The 19289-nt window shown below is 44.3% G+C and overlaps 1 long non-coding RNA gene across 1 annotated transcript; it reads right to left on the bottom strand.

The window, feature by feature from the left end:
- Nucleotides 1–211: 211 nt before the first annotated feature.
- LOC134510826 (uncharacterized) lies at nt 212–5973 on the bottom strand. Its single transcript, XR_010069744.1, has 3 exons — nt 5847–5973; nt 4530–4605; nt 212–566 (listed from the first exon to the last, which is right to left on the bottom strand). It is a non-coding gene; the product is annotated as an uncharacterized LOC134510826 (long non-coding RNA).
- Between the last annotated feature and the right edge of the window lie 13316 nt (nt 5974–19289).

Here is a 19289-nt window from a genome sequence, read left to right as displayed (position 1 = left end):
CAGATCCACATCAACGCAGAATGCCAGCAATGCTTCATGTTCAAGAAATAGATTTTGCTGTTGCAAATATACAGTGCAAATCATACATGGTTATATTTATATGTGTTTATTCACATGCATATATAAAATACTTGCCTGCACACATAGAATAGATATATATATATATATAATTGCGAGGAACAAATATGTATGGAAAAAATGATGCCTTCATCATCTTGTTTTCTATCTTTCTATCTTTCAAATCTAAGTTTTCAATTTCATTTAACTATAACTGTTCAACACTTTCGACCTTATAAGCAGTCAGACCAATGAGGTTAAAACAGTTGATTTTTGTTGCCTGCTTTACACAAACTGGTAAAGGACAATGCTGGTAAAAGGGTAAGTGGTATTCCAAAATGCTGGAAAACCAGTGGGATGGCAGATGAGTTGTGGAAGCAGGGCACCCCCAGCAGAAGCAGGTGGGCTGGCAGGTGAGCAGGGCTCTGTCAAGACAGGTCTCTGGTTTTGCACATTTTTGTGTGTCTGTGGAGCGTTTGGGTTGACGCTATACAGCTCTGTGTATCCCACTGCAAGAGAGACATAAGGGATGAACATCCTTAAAATCCATATGAAATCCTCTAAGATCTACAAGTGTCATGAGGGATCTTTTTCTCCTGCCATCAGAGGGAGCTGGGGTTGGGATTTCACCCATGCCTATTGCTGTTGCTATGGGCAGCAAGCGGTTAAAGCAGTCAAACAGAGACAAAAACCTGGTGTAACAGAAATAGCAAAAATCGGTGGTAGAAGAAGGCTGTGTTTGTGATATACAGCAAATTTGGAAGCACTGGGTATTTCAGTTTTATGGCAGTCCCAGCAGTTTCAGAGCTGCAGCTGGCAATGTTTCCCCTTGGTCAGCATGGCTATCATCTCCCAACTAGACAGAGGAGCCAAAGCAAAAACCAGTGCTGCCATGTCCCTGCCCTGGAGCCGGCACTGGGGCAAGCTGGCTGCCCTTGGCAGGGCTGGTTTCCTTCCCCTGCAGTGTCCTGGGAAGCGAAATGACTCTGGGGAAGGGAGAAGGGATGTCAATCCTCCTACTTGAAAGAGAAGAGAAACCTTCCTTCCCTATGCACATAGTCAGCCAAGCTATCTTCTAGAGATGTTGGCCAACTCCTCGTTCCTGAATTGCTAAGGCTGCTGAGGTGGCCGTCATTGAACCCTCCACTCTGTGCTTCATTGTGTTTCCCTGTCTCAGAGGATGCTTTAGCGCGGTGTAGTGTTGTGTGAGAACTCCTTGGGGTGCATACAGCTCTGCAAGCCTGCTCTGTAAGACGAGGGGGCTCAACTGGAGGCAACAAGCAAGAAATCAAAAAGGAATCAGTCCCGGGCTGGCCATCCATGGTCAGAGAAAAAGTCCTGGCTTCAGCTGACAGCCTTGAAATATGTGAAAGCTTCTTTTTGCCAGCCCAAAGAGGCCTGGGAATTATAGCCCCATGGCCAGGGGATTTGTTGCCCTCCACAACAAGTCATCTTGGACACAATAAAAGCAGCCTCCTCGCCAGAGCAGTCAAGGCAATTGAGAAGGGCGAAGGAAGCTCTTAAACATTCGCTCTCTGGATTTTCACTGCCAGATCTCTCGGGAGAGGCTGGACTCCTCACAAAAATGCTTGACGGGAAGAAACTCCCTAGGAAGGGATTGTTCTGTTTTGTTTTGAACTTGAAGGCCTCCAGTTGACTTGGGACACTGCCACCAGCCACCTAAGGAAAGCTTGAAGCCTTCCTACACAGGGTGGGGTAAAGTCCTACCGTGAGTATACAAAAGGCCTTCAGAGGCATGACTTTCTCTGGGAAACAATCTTCTTGCCACACTATATTTTGTGGTTGAACATAAACTGGGTGTTTTGATGCTTTTAATGACAAAATTCTACTGAGATTTCTCTTTCCCCTCAACCCCCCCTGCGGCTTTTACTCTAGGTTAACATGAGGTTTTCCCTGGAAATCACTATCTATGCGTCCTACGTGCCTGCTATCTCTTCTTTTTGTCCAATAACTCCTTTAAAAAAAATGCATAAACAATCCAAAAAGGAACCAGAAAACTGCTGAGGGATAGGGGACCTCACTGGCTTGAGCATCTCCCTTTCTCTCACACTCACGGTTGTTCCATGAATCTTGCATTTCAGCCAGTACATCCTCAAGGGGAGGGGAGAGACTGTTTTTCTCCCATTCTTTGTTTCTTCTGCACCCAGCCTTAATGTCCCGTCCCATGAGAATGCCCCCGACACCGCGGACACTGGAGTCCTCCTGGGCTAGAGAAGCAGAGGTGCCCACCAGTCCCTCTCCACCTACCCTGACACTGGGATGTTGGGACAGATGTGGGGTCATATGCGTCCAGCTTGGTGGCTGTCGCAGCGGGGGGCTGCCGCAGCGGGGGGCTCAGCAGTGTCGGTGTAGGAGCAGTTGTGCTGTGAAGGCTTCGGTGCTCGCTGCCTGCTGCAGACACCCTCAGCACCATGGTCCACAGAGGCAGCTCTGCAGGGACAGCTGCTACCTGTAAAGTTTGAAGGTAATTTCATGGAAATTCTGGGCTCCCAAGTATCAGAGTTATTTAGGGCCTGTTTTGTGGATCTCTCCTTGCATTTAACACACAATTTCTGTCTTTTGGGGAGCTAAGTGATATTTTTGAATATTGTTGCTAGGCTGTTCTTGACTCAGTTTCCTTAGGTACATAATGGAGGTTGAAATATTTTCCAGTCTCTCAAGTTTATTGTAATGATGCAAATATTTAAGGCACTCAGCTTAAAATGAGGTGAAATGAATCTTCTACGTGTTTGTGATAAATAACCAGAACCCTGGATATTTTGGTGGTTTACTAAAAGACACTTCTGATCAAAACCCTACAGCCTGAGCAACATCTGTAGGAGTTTGCAGATGCATTTTGTATGAAGTGCAGTAAAACAGAACAGGTACAGTGCTCAGACTGCTAAACTTCTGGTATAAGTACTAGCTTCTTTTAAAGACTTCTTAATTAAAGATCAAAAATGTGACAACATGAGAGACTGCAATATGATATGATGAAATTTACCCCTCCCTATGGAAGGAAGACAGTGGATTTGATTTATTAACCCAGAGATACAAAATAAACACAGAGTCTGTTTTCTACTACTTGCAACTCCCACTATTCCCAAGGCCACAGCATGAATTGCCCTTAAATTTGACTAGCACTACGAAATGCAAACACAGAAATAGGCAGAAAAGTATAGGCAGAGCTTGCCCCTTTTTTTGCGTAGTGAGGTGGCAATGGAAAACTGCCTGTAAGATGCACCACAACAATTCAGCTTCATCATAGAGCTGGGAGCTTGACCTCTCCGGGTCATCGTGTACGAACTGTGCCCATGTCCTATTTAATTGATGTTCTGCTTACCACTCTGTTAAGCACCAGATTTGGAAAGTCTCCAGCTGGTGTGGAAGAAGGAATGGAGTCTATTTGCCCCTATTCATTCCCCCGCTGCTGTGCAGAAGGCGTCAGGATTTGGCTCTGTTGGGATTTTAATCATTACTCTTCAAAATGGGCACAGACCATTTATGATTTTCTTTCTGCCGGTCACATGCTAAGCGACATTAGGACTGAACTGTGAATGGAGCGAGGTAGTGAGGAACTGCTCTGCCTGCAGCCCTGGAGTCAGATTCTAACTTGGTTCTCATTCAGCAATGCTACCCCACTGCAAACGTGCTGGTGACAATGCAATTTTTAAATAACATGTCAATGAAAGGATTAGGTTTACTCCATGTTAAGCACATCCTTCTTTTCAATTATAAATTTTCTTTCCCCACCCCTCGAGTCCCAGTCCCCACCCCCCGACCCACGAGAGATTATCTTTATATTCTTTACCTACAGAAAAAGCCGGACAAGTGAGGCAGAATAGTTCTGGTTATCAGCGTTCTAGTTTCAGATAATAAACACTGTGTTTGTAACCAGCACATGTAAAGAAATGTATTGACCAGTGCTGATTCACATACAGAACTAGGCTGCTTATGGACAGCTCGCGAATGGAAGGAAAAGTGAAGTTTTCTTTTAATATATTAGTGTGCAGATGTTATTTCTGTTTACAGATAGACAAGCTGAAACTCATAAAGACTAAATTGCTAGCCAAGAAAAGACAGAAAAAGGCAATGGCAGGTCTGGGGAAAGACTTTAGATCTGCTGTCTCCAAATCACCAGCTCTACCAAACAACAGTGCTTCCCTTTAATTAATTATTCATTGTTAAGTGTTTGGAAACAGCTGAGCAACAAGCACATTACACTAAAAGATGTCTTGTTGGCATCTTTTTGGCCGTGCAGGATGTGAGTTAATATTTCTCCATTTTGGCATTGAGAGCGCCTGTATATGGTAAAGAGCAGCTGTGCCCAGTCTTCATGAGTGATTAAAGGTGAACAACCAATTTATTATTTGTGCTACAGATCCTGTTGCCAACCATGCAAGATGTGAATTGCCAAGCTGTTTTTGTCTCAGTAACGGTAGTGTTTTCAGCGTGATAAATAACATACTCACCTCCCTTCTGCCTTAGCTCCGTTTTGCTAAACCATCACTTCTCTTTTCAGTCTTCCGCAGTGGAAAGTTTCAGACTCTTCATTCATAAAAAAGCGAGGGGGAAAAAAGCCTTTGATTGTTTTCTGTCTATATAGATCTTCACATCACTAAAATTAAAACCCTGGACTGTGTCATTAAACATTTTCTTTCTGCTGGTAAAGACTCTACCTCCTGCCCCCTGGTATTTGACTTCAGCATTGTATGTTTGGACCTTCTCAGACCAGCTCCTATGAGTTATGGTCTCAGCTGTGTGTGTCCATCTGAGTCTGGCTGTTTCTCTGTATATGCCAGGTGCCTTCAATGGGGACACTCTGCAGCCATCCAGTGTGTAAATGCTGAAGCACTTCCACACCAGGAGTTAGATGCCACCTTCACTGGGGTCTTTAGACTCATCCACGCAAGGAGGGAAAGTCTTGATAAGGTTTCAGACAGCCTGGAGGCTGCTAAGTTTGCTGAGGCACAGGCTCCGCTGACAGTCCTGTGGCCAGTACGATGGCCAGATGCTCATGGGGCCTCCACATGGAACAGGGTGCCTTGTGCTCACAGTCACCCCTGAAGCTGCTCTTTAAGAAGGGCACAAATAGCCCATGTCTTACAAGCTCCTGCCTTCATATCTAGTTTATTTGTGTCTGTCTTACACACAAACACTGAACAAACTGCATCTGCTCACGAGACCTTATTGCTTGTCCCTTTGCTTACACAGCAGTCTTGCTGCTTCAGCTTGCTTCAGCAAGACTAAATATTTTGAACATTTATTTGGTCCAAGTGTTATTTGTGTGCCACATCTCCATCCATTCTGAAATCACTGTCCATGAGTCCACTTGCTCTCAGCCCTTCCGAAGTCCACATATCAACCCCACTCTGCCAGGACAGAAAACATGTCCCTGTGTTGCCCACCAGTGTCAGCTGCCCAGATTCCTGCACATGTAAAATATTTCCAGCGGTGCACTCCCAGGTACACAGAGAAATGGCACGCATCCTCAAATAATACCGATGGGCAAAGTCTAAAGGTTTCCTTCTTTTTCACCACCCTCCCGTTTCTGTGCTTGAAGCTTTTGCTCCAGTTAAGTTCATTGACCATGCCAAAGTCTTTCCTGCATTTCCACCCTTGCTCAGCTCATGCTTACCTTCTTTTTCCCCTGTCCCACCCTTTGCTTCCCAACACCAGAGTCCTACTGCTCTAGGGCTCTTCTGTGACGCTCCACTGGTAGGACACTGACCAGTAGTATGCCATGCAGACTCTGATTTTAGGTTGCCAAAACTGTCTTCCTTCTTTACCTGCGCTTCTTTGCCTAGCTGAGCTTCTTCACCCAGGTTTCATCCTTGGCAGCAGCAAACAATATTTCATGCTCTAAAACAGTTGGTGGCAAAGGGGACGAATGTCCTCTCTCTGGAGTAAACCAGGAGTAACTCTAAATCTGGTGTGTTGCCATCCAAGTGGAAAAAAACAGGCCTGTGCACAAAATACTGCCGAGCATGGAAGTTTAGTGTGCTGTGCCACTGCGAAAACTATGACCTGTGCACCTCATGTGATAGCATTGCTAAATGAGCTTTGAAAAGAGAACATTTTTCTAGTGGCCTCTTAAAGAATGTGGGTGGCAAAACAGCGACAGTAATCAGCAGTTAATTGCAGTCACACATCAGTTTTCATTGGCGTTTACCAACTTTCCATATAAAAGACATTGTTACACTTGAAAGCTGAGGTCAAGTTAGCTAATCATTCATAGCATGTTTACTTTCTCTCAGGATTGTCTAGCAGGAATTGTACCTTGTGTTTTAAAGCTATTTCAAGCAAAGGGCCTAGAGTGAAATTGTTTAATTGATTTAAAGATCTTTATAGCTGACCTGCCAATGAAAGTGATTCAGATAACTAGCTGATGTGCTGTCTGGTGAATTAGACTCGACTCTGCATTACCGTGATTGATGTGTGGAGCATCTCTGAGGAATTGATCTGCCTTTTTCCAAAACGTTGATTTCAGTGAAACGGTGTTACTACATATTTAAAACCGTCCCACTATCATGGGACTCTGAGTCAGTCATCTTGGATGACTTACGGTTCTGTCACTGATTCACCGAAAATGAATGTCTACACTGCACTCAGCTTGAACCGAATGAAAGCTCAGATGCAAAAAGCAACCTAACCAACGGGCCAGAGGGTTTGTCACTGGCTAATTAGGGTAAATTACACAGCTATAGTTTTATTAGGCTGTTTTATAAGGTTACAGCGTTTCCAGTTACCATGCGTACTTGTTCAGAAAGGACTAACAGTTCCTTTATAATCCTGTGCCCAAGGTTATCTGGCCGCACAATGGGTGAATAATGCATTTTCCCAACTGAATTATGTACAGTCACAGTAAAGGGTTTTGAAAGGAGTATTTTAGTCATTGTGTTACAGTAAGTTTGTTTTCTCCAAGTTATGGAATATGATTTTAATAGATATATGGGGCAAATTAGGCTTTCAGTCACATTATTCCTTTTTATAGGCCAAATATAGAATGGGTCAAAAAACAGACACTATAACTTGTGTTTAACTATATTTACTTTATGAAGTATGCAGCACAAGACTCTAGTGAAAACAATTGGTGATTCAGCTTTGTCTGTAAATTATACTTTTTCCAGCCTCATTAACAACCCGGACTAGCTAATACCACTTTCTGTAGACATAGGTAATTTTATCCCACATTTATCACCCAGTCATTAACAGCCATTGAAGGCTGGAGAACTCCTGCCCCTGGGACACTTCCAGGAGCTCAGCACCAAACCCGGCTGCTGCCCCTGAGGAGGGGAGAGCTTTAACCCAGACCATCATTGTGGCGGGGCCTCCCTTCCTCAGGGTCTGCTCTGGCTCCTGCCTGTCACCTCTCTCCCAAACTCCTGGTGCTGCCTCCCAGCACACCACAGCCCCGTGCCAGAGGGGCTCTGCCCCGGCAAAGCCACCCAGGGCAGGCAGGGGACACGTGGGTGGCTGCAACAGCAGTGGCAGGGAGCTCCTTCATCTGCCCCCGCAGCTCCTCTGTGTCTGGGGCACTTGCTGCTGGCTCTCTGCAGCGAAATCATCAGTATTTTATTTTTTTAGATACACTGGCACATGGCCATGCCTCATACATCCAGCAAAATTAAACCCTTAGGCTTTGCCTCACTTTAACCTCCATATAACTTGCCCGTAGGGAACTTGTTGGTTAGTCCCTTCCATACCTCATCATGCAACACCACGGTTACAAGCATTCACAGATGGAGAACAGGGACAGAATTTACATCGTATTTTGTAGAACTGTCTCTTGACAGGACCCAAATAAGGACAACCTTTCTCATCCCTTGAGGAGTTTTTGTCACACACTGTAGCTTTGCTTGCTTCCATGGTGACAACTACTCATGACTATGTTGTCGTCTTTTTACGTACCCCCATGTGCGGACCACCATGATCGGTGGAGCATATCCTCCCATGCCACAGAGGAGCAGGGAGCTCTCTGCTAGAGGTTCTCTGTTCTCTGAAAATCCCCAAAGCAAAGGGAACCACCTTTGAGTTTGGTTGGGATCCAGGCCAGGTTGGAAGGACTGGCTTCAAGACAAGGTGCCAGCCAACTAAATGGCCACAGCTGAAACTTCATGTGCTTTCATAGTCAATATTGTGATAAAAGCTTTCCTTATATGTTCATGTTCGACCTTCACTGATTGCCGCTGCTGGTCTTGGGTTTTCCCAAGGCAGCACATGTGTTGTGGTTGATACCACTGCAGTGCTGATAGGGGACTGGTTATTTACAGCCTCTGTGCTCGCCTGCTATTTCGCAAGCATCAGTCACTGAACAAATTCTGTGGTCAGGCTGATTCAGGAAGCAAAACATTGCTACTACACACATCTGTTTGTGTATGTGTTTGGTACAGTCTTGAGTTAACCCTGACTCTTTGATCTTCTTTTCCCTACACCTTATTTTTAATGCATTTTTCTCCTCTTGTGCTGCCGTCTTCCTCACAGTCCTCTGTTCTTTCGTTTCCAGAGAAAAGCAGTAACTCATATCTTGAATTAAAAAGGTATGTTTCTAATTCTGGTACATTCACCTTTCTCCTTTCCAAAAGTCATTATGAAAATCATGGAGATGTTGGAGGTTCAGAGGCAAAACCAAAACACAATGCTGATGTTACTGGAATCCTTTATCACAGACAGGGAAAGGAAACCTACAGTGCTACCAGCTCTGGAGACTGGCAGAGAAAATGGCATGAACGTTCTCTCTGCTCTCAGATCTTTCCTCAGGAATGCTCTGAAAGGCAAATTATACAGGAGATTACCATGGGCTGGTCCCCTGTGTTCACACTGGGCTGGGAAATGGACTCCAAATTGCAATGGGAGAGGAGCTGGGGGCTCTTTATGCCTTGTGGTTCCCCTTCCTGAATCATTTTGGCCACAAGGATACAAAAGGCTTTGTTTTGCTCAAAAGAGGCGGGGGAAATCTTTGAAAAAGGCAAGTTTAGGCCAACTGTGCTACTTTTAGTAGCTGGTGCAGCGCACAATGCAGGGCTTTGTGCAGACTCCAAGGAGAAGAACATATGTGCGTATTTAAATGGGAAATGAAAAGAAATGCTCTGTCAACTGACCAGGAGCTGGGATGTTTAGGGATCAGTTTCCTTAGTGAGTGTAACAGCATGAGAGCAGTTAGGAGACTATTAAGACCAACACAGAGTGCAAAGCTCTCTGGAAGAGAGGTTTGCCCTGGACGTATGATCTGTAGAGTGGATCTCAACTGAAACAGACCTCTTTGTGAAGTGTGCTTGGATAACTACAGCATAAGCAGGAAAGGATCTCCTTTAGGTTTTCGTTCTCCAGGAAACACTCCCTTGTAGGCAGAGCAAAGACTGATAGGGACCAAAACAGAGACGTCCACCTACTTCGACATCCTTCTGGGATGTGGTTGTATCAGTAGTTACCCCTTCCAGCTGCTTGTCACTGCCAATCTATTGGATGAACCACTTCTGAGACTGTTGTTTATTTTCCTCATGGAAAACCAGATGGATTACTTTCGTTGCTCAGCTTGTTCATCTGAGATGATTTTCATCAGCAGCTGACTGAAGAGTGCTCCCATAAATTGCCCTGCCTGCATGGTGGTTGGCAGTCACTGACAGCCAAAATAGCAGGGGAGGAAGAGCAGTCCAGCAAGAAGAGCTCAAAAAGGTGCAAAACCACCAGCCAAAGCGTAGAAATCCTATATTCCCTCACTTCACTCAACCACCATAGCTCCCTAGACCCTAGTGCTCCAAGCTGTGAACTGTGAGCACTGATAATTGCCACAGTGAAGGGAGAAACTAGGTAGGTAGAGGGACACCCGAAGTTCAGCCTGGGCCACAGTGAAAGGATTGGATACATGGGCAGAAACTGTCTTCTACAGTTCACAACTCTTCTGCACAATTCTTGTTTGCACCAGCAACACAAATATATCATGAATAATGGGAGGGACTTTTTATATGGAAACACCTTTTCTATTGCACATTCCCTACCTGTCTGGAAAGTATCCTAAAATAAGTGACAGACACTTGTGAATGGGTCACTGCTCCAGTACTCCTCTTGAAGCTAAGTGATGGTACAGACAAGAGCAGAAGATGCCTGGGTCCAGAAGGACAGCCCATACAAAGCAGTCATCTGGCTCTCAGGAGAAGGTTCTTCATCGCCAGCAGATAGTGATAACTCCATTTTTCTTCTGCTTCAGGCATATAAATCCAGAGTAGGACGGCAGCGCAGCAAACCCATGCACCTCATGTTTCCTGTTGGGTAGACAGTCCTTGTTCTGCATGTATAAATCATGTTTATGTACTGTTCAGGGAGTCTTATCTCTGGATTTCACTGTGAGGACTGTGCACGTAAAGCCTAAGGCTTGGCATTCCTGAGGTCTGGCCAACGTCTGGCCACAGGTCCTCTGAGAGGCTTGTTTTGTTGCAGGGTTGCTTCTCACTGCATGATGAAATGTACTTTTACTGCCTTGGGTTCAACATCGGAGTTTTTAGACACTGGTCCTACCATGGAGCATCATGTTTTTGATGGGGAAAACACTGGGATTCAACTAAAAGTAGAGCATATCTCAGTGGGTGATTACAGTCAGTTACTTTCCACAATATTTCTGCTGTGCACAGAGCAGTCTTTGTCCCTGTGGAGCTGAAATATTAAACAGACTAACGAGCCGCTCCTGGCCTTTCCTTACACGTAGGCACCCCTGCCCACCACCTGTCGCAGCAGTTAACCATTGTCAGGAATGACTGGCTCCTTCACAGAGAGCCCAGCAGAAGGGATGCCAACCTCTTCCCAGTGTGGCTGAATGAAGGAACCTGCTCCTTATCCTTTTTGTAGCAGCAGGATGTGTGCATATCAAAAAGAGACAAACTAAGCTGGCAGAAACCGTCTTTCATAATTTCATAACTCTCCTGAGCAATTCGGTTAGCTTGCAACTGTCACCGCAACTGTCACGCTGCTGGATTGCTACAGGAGCTGAACGAGAACAACATCTCCTTCCATTTACTGCCCGCCTCAGGAGCGGCCTTGGCCTCCTTGCGTTGCATGGAGCAGTGACAGTCCCGATGGAAGGAAAGCACTGAGACCACTGACCCACCCGACTGCCAGTGGTGTCCCCACCTTGTCTTTACACCAACAAATGCTGAGGCCTCTGGGCCACAGTGCCATTGCACTACTTACCTACTCAGTAGGTACACCACCAGCTAAAGTATCCATGGGAAAAGGGATTTTTAAACCCTCTCTCAGCTGCTTTTCCTTCCCAAACTAACATGTTGCCAATTGAACTGTCTTGAAGCAAGGCTGAGAAAAACATGAACATGTGCTCTGCATGTGTATCTAGCAAATAACCAAAAAAAAAAATAAAATCTAATGTGTTCCATCTTCTCCCCTGTGCCTTTGGAAATCTGCCCCCGATTTCCATTAATTTTCTAACAAACATTTGGAATTCAGAAGGTCAGTCCTCTGAGATTTTGTGGTCACCTGGTTTGAATAACCTCAGGAGCTAATGCCAGATGTGTAGACCTTGTTAACCTAGCACATAACGAACTCCTAAATTTGTCCTTAGATGCTTTCCATAATTTTGAATTTATATTTGAATAGAAATTTTATGCTGTTTTAATAAGGTTGTGAACCTCAAAGGTGTGTACATACAAAGCCCACGCTACCTGCCTGCCCTTGGTTGACTTTTAGCCAACCTTTTTCCTTGCATCCCTCTTAGACAGCCTGCTGTGACTGATACTAGATAGACAAGCTAGTTGATAGGATTCCTCTTTCTGCCCTTAAAATCTACAGTGGGCATCAGACAACCAGCCGTGTCATCCCCTGGGGCTCCATTTACACCACTAAACACTTACCCACTCTAGGAAGTGATTCTTGGCCCCTATCACAAGGTCCACTAGGGTGGTGATTTTATAATATGACGGTGATTTTATAATATGAACATCCCCAGGGGAAAGCACAAGAGCCTGGGGCTTCGAAGACAGCAGGGATGATGATAAATGCAATGCAAGGCGCCTGGTTTGGTCTCACCCCCTCTGCCAGAGGGGAAGGCTACCTGGGGGCGGTGTCACCCACACCTTGTCAGGGTTTTGTCTTGGGCAGAGCCGGTTGGATTGCTCCAAAAGAAATCCCAAGAGAGAAGTGGGTTTGTAGTTTGGGTGGTCAGGAATGCATTGCCTCAGTTTCTTCCCTGGATGTTTTTTATTTAACGGGGTAGACATAACCCCAGAGCACAGGCGGGAGATCTCGCTGTATAGAGCCTATTCTACAGTCCTCACTCTCAGGGAGAGGGATGATATAGTCCTTGTTTTTTCAAAGAGGTTCTCCTGCTCAAAGTAATCACCCCTGATGGTTTTTAGCTATAGAAACCAAGCATCAGGCATGGGGCTTTTCAGGTCAGAAATGCATGTTGAAGATGCCCTTCACCAAAAGCTTTTCTTTTCCTCCCTCTTCTGCAGCTGGATGACAGAAGGCCTTAGAGATTAGCTGCGTTTCTGTGAGCTATTTATACTGAAATATTTTGTGTTGAAAGATGTAAGCCCTTTGTTTCCTCCGTATGTACACAGTGATCCCTGAGGGCAAGCAAATCCTGCTTTGTTTTAGATCAGATACATTGTGAATTACTGTTGTAAAACGTCCCTGAGTGCACTTATATGAGTCAGTCTCACCTTTACGCTTCCACATGTCACCAGGCACTCTCAGATGTCTGTGTAGCTTTCCAGTTCCAGATTACCCTAGTTAAAACAAGTCTAATCCCCATTTGGGATGATGCCTCCAAAATGTCTTCTCCAAAATAATATTTCTTGATAATTTTTCCAGGCAGAGAAAGCATTTAGCTCCCCGGTTGAGCAAAATAAGAAAACCCTCCAGTAACACGTTTGGCCAATTTGGTTGGCTGATGTGTTGGATTAGGCAATCCTGATATGTAATGTAACACTCATATCCTAAAATAAAACGCATGGAGCCATACGGTTTTCTCGCCTTCTGTGAATGGAGAAGGACTATGCTTCCACACATCCCAGGTGAGAGGATCTAAAAAGGAAATATGGAGATGAGAGTGTTACAAAAAACTAGACAGGCAATCATATGGATAGATTTCACCTTAGACCTCCCTCTGCCTCCTCACAGCCCATAGGAGAATAGCTCGTCTGCTGGAGCGTACGGTCAGGCTTGTGTGGGAAGAGCAGGCTCAGAGATGCAACCTCACTGAGGGACCCTGGCACAAATGCCCATGGCACAAATGCTGTATGTCGCTGCATTGTGGAGAGCACCTGCAAAGATGGGGATCTGAACAACCAACCAGCTCCACACCAAGCTGGCGTCATGGCACTGGAGACCCTCTGACCAAAACTCCCACAGGCTCTCCAGCCCCATAAGTAAGGACTCTGCCATAGGGAAAAATCCAGAAGTATGAAGTCTGAATACTGGGCTTGGAAGAGAAGTCAGCTGGCAATACAACACAGCCTTTCTTGTCTCCAAGCCAGCACACTTCTTATCCTCCCCTCAGCTCTCTGGTGGATCTGACAGGACCAAAGGCAATGGGTACAAACTGAAAGACAAGAGAATTCAACTGAACACCAGGAAACACTTTTTTACTGTGAGGGTGACAGCCCTGGCACAGACTGTCCGGGGAGGTGGTGGAGTCTCCAACCTTGGAGACATCAAAAAACCACCTATACATGGTCCTGGGCAACTGTCTCTAGGTGGCCCTGCTTGAGCAGCAGCATTGGACCAGATGACCTCCACAGGTCCCTTCCAGCCTCCACCTTTACCTGTGATTCTGTGAATCCACTGGAAAGGTTCCTTCCCCTGAAGCCTCCTGCACGCTGTGTGGTAGCAGGAGAGTTCAACATTAGCAGCAGCCCTCTGTTACACTCCCTAACAGGGAGAGAGTTTTATGTGATCCAGTATGAGTCACTGGAGATGCAGCTCAATGGCCAAATTCTTCTTTTTGTTACACCCATTTAGTCCTGTGGGCTTCAGCAAGTGGGAGGGTAATGGAACGGGTCCAGATACATTTTATTAAGCAAAAATGCATTTTGGTCCAAGCTGTTTCAAATGTACTCAATAAACAAAGCACACTTTAATATGATGCCCTGAAAAGGTCACCCAAATCTCATCCCTTTGGGAAGAGAATTAATTTAAACAAGACTTGTTTAAGGAATAATACCATCCTAAGGGGGATTTTGCTTTTTCTTGGACAGTATAGGTGACCATCAGTTGCTGAATCCTTCCTTGGTTGCACAATTTAGTGATACAAACACAAAATGCTGTTATGTACTAGGCACTATTTACACTGCTAATTCCCCTGAAATGAGATTTTATGCTAAGTGCTTCCACACTTCACTGGCATTTTGTTTTTAAGAATTTAAATGTGAAGACCTTTCTCTTCACCTTAGCTTTGATTTGAGGATTTTATTTTCCATTACTTACAAGTTATCAGTACCACACTTATTAGGCATGCTGCAACCTTAAAAGGCTTCCTTCAGATCAACTCAAAACACCCTGAGCATTTTTCCACTTTTTTATGATATCCTTTGGAGAAACTGTGATGATTTTTTTTCCAGATTGAGATAGCAATACGTACCAAGTGCCTCCATCCCTCCCAAATAAAAATCCTAACCAAACAAAAACCCCTGTCTATAAACGGATTTTCATTATATGGTCTTTATGAAACTTTTCTAAGGCCAACATGTATGAAGAAGGATAGCAGATGAACCCGGGCTGCAGTGTAGTTTTATTCTGCTCTGTAAAGCAACAATGCTGTAGGAATAAAAGTCACTGGTGTTACAAATGTTGCTGCAAATTAACAAGAGTTAATTCTAACCAATAGGTCTGTTATAATTGATTCTTCTTACATGGAATTATTCTAGGGTATTGCTGATTTTTTTTTTTAAACCAAACATATTTATGGAGAGTAAAGCAAAAGATATTTGTGATTTGCAATTTTTATTGTACTAAGTGGAATACTTACACTCGTTAGGTTTCTGATTTCTATTACCAAAGAGAAATCCTCCACTTTTAAAGATAATAAAACAACCAGCTGTATTTATACAGAACTTAGACAACAACTCCACATTTCTTCTCTGTTTTTTTTTTTTTCTCTGGCTTGTTCCTACCTCATATGCTGCATAGTCTCCTCAGTCTACCAGCCCTGATTGCTGGGATTGTGCCTGGCATTAAACATTTAACAGAGACCTTTTGTTGCTAACTGCATGGTTATGACAAATGGCAGATTGTTAAAGCAGAAGCTGTGTTATCAAAAGTCGATCAGGATTGAGCCAAAAACTCTGGCTCCTTGTACAGAATTCAAATGTGGAACAGGCATCATCTACATTGAAGAAAGACACAATTCATAAACACCAGCCAAATAAAAACCTTAGGAAGAGACAGGAACAGAGGGGTGTGCAACTGGAACCAGCAAACATGCCACCAAGTGTGTTCTTGTTTACCTTCTTTTGCTAGAAAAGTCATTAAAAGAGACAACTTTTAAAAGTTGACCGCAGTGAGGTGAGCCCTGAGGACTTATGGAGGGTGAGTGTCCTATCTGCCTTTAAGGAGGTGGAAACAAATAAGAGAAACAAATCCAAGGAATTCAACTGAACTTGGAAAGCTACTGGAACAAATTATGAAACGGACTGTGAGCACTTGGAAGATAATGTGGTGCTGAGGAATGGCCAGCACGGTTTTGTCAAGAGTAAAGCATGTTACAGGAATTTAGTTTCTTCTCTGACATGGTAACTCATTGTACAGGGTTCACAAGGCAAGGTTTTGGTAGCAGGGGGATACCAAAGCTGCAGGGGTGGCTTCTGCGAGAAGCTGCTGGAAGCGTTCCCCATATCCAATACAGCCAGTGTGAGCCAGCTCCACTGCTGGCCAAGGCTGAGCCAGTCACTGACGGTGGTAGCGCCTCTGTGATAACATATTTAAGGGGAAAAAACTGCTGCACAACAGCAGCTGGGAGAGAGGAATGAGAATATGTGAGAGAGACAATTTTGCAGACACCAAGGTCAGTGAAGAAGGAGGGGAAGGAGGTGCTCCAGGTGTCAGAGCAGAGATTCCCCTGCAGCCCATGGTGAAGACCATGGTGAGGCAGGCTGTCCCCTGCAGCCCATGGAGGTTAATGGTGGAGCAGATATCCACCTGCAGCCCATGGAGAACCCCACTTTGGAGCAGGTAAACATGTCCTGAAGGAAGCTGCAGCCCATGAAGAGCCCACATGGGAGCAGGTTTGCTGACAGGACCTGTGGCCTATGAGGGACCCATGCTAGAGCAGTCTGTTCCTGAAGGACTGCAGCCCATGGCATAGACCCATGCTGAAGCAGTTCATGAAGGAATGTGTCCCATGGGAGGGACCCCACGCTGGAGCAGGGGAGATGTGTGAGGAGGAAGGAGGGGCACAGACAACCTGTGATGAACTGACCGCAACCCCCATTCCCCTGTGCTGCTCGAGAGGGAGGAGGTAGGGAATTCAGGAGTGAGGTTGAGCCTGGGAAGAAAGGAGAATGGAGGGATGGTGTTTTTAGTTTTGCTTTTATTTCTCACTGTCCTACTCTGTTGCTAATTGGCAATGAATGAATATTCCCCAAGTCAAGTCTGTTTTGCCCGTGACTGTAATTGGTGAGTAACTTTCCTGTTCTTATCTCAACTCACAAGCTTTTCATCTCATTTTCTTCCCCTGTCCTGCTAAGAAGGGAGAGTGAAAGAGCAGCTTGGTGGTCATCTGGCGCCCAGCCAATGTCAATCCACTGCACTCATTCAGCTGATGACAGGGAAGTCACTGACATAATTATTTGCATTTGTAATAAAGCTTTGGGTAAGACTTCGCTATAACATTCTCATAAGGAAAGCGAGGATACATGTTCTAGACAAAACTACTAGAAAGTAACCACGAAATTCAGTGGTGTGACTCAGAGCAGGGCGCAACAATTGCTACCCAACAGGGATGGCACATCAAATAGCCCCTTACAGCTAGCAATTTATATCCCTGTAAACAGAATTCCAACTTACACGAGCAACTGGCACACACGTGTGCAGGCAGGTTCAACACGAAAAATGATCTCATTTAACAGAAGAAACGGCCTAAATTAATTAATTCATTAAAATCATAGAAAGGGGAAGTCATAGACCAAAGAAGAAGAGAAGTTCACAAGGGAGCAATAGCACAGAACAGAATCTACAAACTGACTATGAAAAAGTACGATACTTGGGCAACTAAGCAAATGTCACCCTGGGACCTATTAGCAAGCAAAAATCGATCAGAGGAGGTGAATTTTGTCATTCATTTAGCCCCATTTGAGTAACAAATCTATAGAGAGACCCTTCAGCACTTCTTAATTACAGTTTTCAGTGCCAGATTTGGATATGGCACATTAAAAAAGATGTAAAGAAAACAGAGACACTTGAGTGAAGAACTATGAACCTCACAAGCACTTTAGGAAACAAGATTTATGAGGAAATGTTTTAAAAATAAAGCTTGTTTTGCTTTTCAAACTACTGAAAGGGGGAGAGAACTAGTAGAAATGCCACAGAAACACATAGAGAAGGAAAGCCCCCAAACTGCTAGCCTTCCTGTACATGGAAATGTTATCAAGTGTTACATATTAGAAGGAAAATTTGTTCTCCAAGTGCCCTCAGTCTATGATAAGAAAGAACTAACAGGAAGAAAAAATAGAAAATAATTTCTTAAAGTAATATATCTCAGTAGGCATCACCTAGAGAACGCCCAAACTCAGTTGCTGGAGGATTTTAAAACACGTTCAAAAAAAGTTGATAAGGGATGGCTACATTTACTTGATCCTTTTCCAAACAGGGAAGCAGATTTCCATTTCAGGTTGCCTTCAGTTCTAATTTTTTATAATTTTATATGAAAGTACAGGTTCTCTTTCCACTGGAAGCTGCTTGGCAGCCTTCTCACTTTAAGGGGAAAAAAAAAATTTGGAAAATGCTGAGAATTTCTTTCCAACTCTGGTTTCCTGTCAATAGAGTAAAGCCTTGACTCTTACTCAAAGCCTTGAGGCTAGTAGCCTGTTTTTTCAAAGGTATACAGTAAGTCATTACTTCCAGTATTATTTTCATCTCATATCTTTTTTTAATCTCTTTTTATGCAGCAGTGCAGTGCTTTAGGTGCATCTTTTTTGAAGTCTTGTGCTGTTTGAATAGTGAAAAAAACCTGCCTGAGCTTCTCTAATCCTCTTTCTATAGGAAGTTGTCTCAAAACCTTTCTTCCAGTCTCTTGCAGGGTCACATCCCCTGTTTTCCAGGATGTCTGCACCTCCCTTCTCCACATGCTCCTGTGACGTTTATGCCGTTTTTCTCCTCCAAATATTTACACCATCAGTGTATTGAGCACAAAGCGATAAACAGAAAAAGACACGTTCAGCTTCCAGAGTTACTCGGTTTGTGTTTACTTTGTACAGCGATACATGCCCATCTTGAGCCCAAAGCCCTTGTCATCTTGGCTACCTGCTTCCTCAGTGGAGTTTCCTAGACTTAAAACCACCTTAAATGCTGTTAAACTTTCTCAAAAACAGCAGCTATCTCTTGCATTTATCCTTTAAGTGAGAAATGGTCTGAACAACAATAAACTGATTTTTCTGTCAGCTACCGGATCCATTTACCACCTTTTCCCCCCTTTATTCTTTCTTTTTTTGCTTCCTGTTACTATGTCCCTCCCTCTTATGATCAGGAAAACAGTGATCTGTCCCCATCCAAAATAAAAATGGATTGAACAAAATACCTGACACAACGTTTAGTTTTTCCTCCTAACTGTAATCACCTCAGGTCTTTGGTCTATCATTCAGGCTACGATAGATATGTCGTTCCTTTTCCACTTTTATATGCAAACCTCCTATATTAAGGAACTGATTTAAGTTTGAGTATTTGAACAGAAACACGTATCAGTGACAACAATGAATCATTATCGTTCTTTAGCTGCAGCAAGGACTCTGGGTGTCACAGCATGAGCAAATGTTTATCAGAAAAAAGGTGTTTTAAAATAGTGGCTAATCCTAACCTTAAATATTTACCAGATCCGCAGACTCAGTATCACACCTCTGTGCCCTGGCTCAGTGTTTCTGCAGCACCAGGGAACACGCTAACTGAGGCCCCTTAAAATTATTCCAGGGAGGTTTGATACTTCGCCAGGAAAAGTCTTGAGTACATAGCTGCTGGATGTTGGCAATGGGCATGCAGATGATGTGGCTCTAAAAATGTCTATTTCAGTACGC

This window comes from Chroicocephalus ridibundus, chromosome 2, assembly GCF_963924245.1.
Source record: "Chroicocephalus ridibundus chromosome 2, bChrRid1.1, whole genome shotgun sequence".
Taxonomy (NCBI): Eukaryota; Metazoa; Chordata; class Aves; order Charadriiformes; family Laridae; genus Chroicocephalus; species Chroicocephalus ridibundus.
This window is presented reverse-complemented; position numbering and strand designations above follow the sequence as displayed.